The sequence below is a fragment of the Saimiri boliviensis genome, chromosome 10 (genome assembly GCF_048565385.1).
Source record: "Saimiri boliviensis isolate mSaiBol1 chromosome 10, mSaiBol1.pri, whole genome shotgun sequence".
Classification (NCBI taxonomy): Eukaryota; Metazoa; Chordata; class Mammalia; order Primates; family Cebidae; genus Saimiri; species Saimiri boliviensis.
This window is the reverse complement of record NC_133458.1, coordinates 8833821-8835603: the sequence shown is the minus strand read 5'-3', so window position 1 is coordinate 8835603 and position 1783 is coordinate 8833821. Positions and strand designations below refer to the sequence as shown.

The following is a 1783-nucleotide window of genomic DNA, read 5'->3' as shown; positions in this document are numbered from 1 at the left end:
CAATATAGCACAGCACCACATAGAGACAAGCCCCCGGGTAGCTGCAGGTTGGGCTGACTGATATCAGTCTTTCCACAAGAGCGCAGTGGGGAAAGGACAGGGAATGTTCTCTTCCAAGGTCTGCTGAGTAAGGAGTGCTTCCCCAAGCACTGGCACTACCACAGAGATTTTATGTGCCCTCCAGCAACCCTTACGCGGGTGTGTCAGAGGGCTTGGTTTCGGCATTCCACAGGTTATCTCTGCTGATCAACACCAGTCAATGTTCGACAGGTATTAACGCTCTTGCCTGGTGGCCACATTCCATAATGTCCCTTATCAGTCCCTGACCACAGCAACCTGAATTTCCTAGATAATTATGCATAAAGTACAAGAAGGTTTTAATCAAGGCTTAATATTCAATAAGACTAATATCTAATCACTCATACTTAATACTCAAAAGACTAATAGCTAATCATTCATGATACTTATTCCTAACTAGATTCTTCTTTCTATATTCTATTTATTAAACAGGAACTGGCTGAGGCTTGTCTCCTGCCTCGGCACTTATGAGACTTTCTACCCACAAAGGAGTCTGTGTGCCTGGGAAGAACACTAATGTTGAATCTCTGTGGTCAAGTGTGCACTGTGAAGGGCATGGATGCGTGGCTCTGAAGGCCCTTCAGCTCTAAATGCCAGTGTCGGTCCTCCACAAAGTGCAAGAAAGCTGTGGCAGGAAGGGGAGCTGTCACTTGTTTTGCATCAGGGAGATATAATTGTACTTAGGAAGGCTTGGCAGCTTTGATGAGGCCCAGCTGGAATGAGCAGGTGGTAATTTTATAGGAATGGTGGGCATGCCTGCACAGATAGAAGGACTTGCTTAGGCCCATACTTCTATCGGGGGGTATAGCTCAGGGGTAGAGCATTTGACTGCAGATCAAGAGGTCCCTGGTTCAAATCCAGGTGCCCCCTGCTATGTTCTCATTTTGCTCTCTGGAGCTGGGTTGAAGATTCAGCACCCTTCTCCCATCCTAAATTTTAGGATACTGAGCCTCCCTAAATCTGGGGAAAAGCCAGGACCAACTTTAAGCCCTGTCACTGAGCATCACAGTCCCAGAGTGGTAAATTCCTTCAACTTTGACTTTTTGTTTCACTTACCAAAGGTTTTGTTCTACCTTGCCTGGTTTTGTTTCACTTTTTCTACAGGTTTTCATGGCCCCAAATTGTGATGTGCTGGTAAATGTTTAATTACCAGCTTTGTCGGGGATGATCTGTAGTGTTTTCCAATTTCACAGAGTGAAAAATAATCCCACCATGGCTATTTCAAGCTACAAATATGAGATCATGAACATGGAGTTGGGAAGATATGCTAACAAGTAATTTCTGCAAGCCAGCTCAAGCATAACACTGCCCCAATCCACCTCCCCTACAGAGGCGTGGGCTCTTTGACCTTGCTCTATCTTCACAATGCCTCCTGACATCAGAACAGTGGTTCTCACTTGCCCATTCATCTATGGAATCATTCATTCACTCGTCACTGGATTCCTACTCAACACCAGACACAGGAGAGGCAGAGATAAGCAAGAATTGTCTATGGTGAGCAAAATAGTCCAGTGAAAATATGATCAAGCAATGACAAGGATAGCTGAACAAAAAAATAAGGGGGTGCTATTTTTAAATGAAATGTTCTGTTACCATCAACATTCTTAACTAGTTAGCTAAATCTCCTCCTACCTCAAGACACCCAGAAATGCAAGATAAGATATAGTGAATGTATATTCTTACATATATCTCTGAGCTCTCATAA

General features: G+C 44.0%; 1 non-coding gene across 1 annotated transcript; it reads left to right on the top strand.

Moving 5' to 3' along the window:
* Positions 1 to 876: 876 nt before the first annotated feature.
* On the top strand, positions 877 to 948 carry TRNAC-GCA (transfer RNA cysteine (anticodon GCA)). The gene has a single exon. It is a non-coding gene; the product is annotated as a tRNA-Cys (tRNA).
* The last annotated feature ends 835 nt before the right edge of the window (positions 949 to 1783 follow it).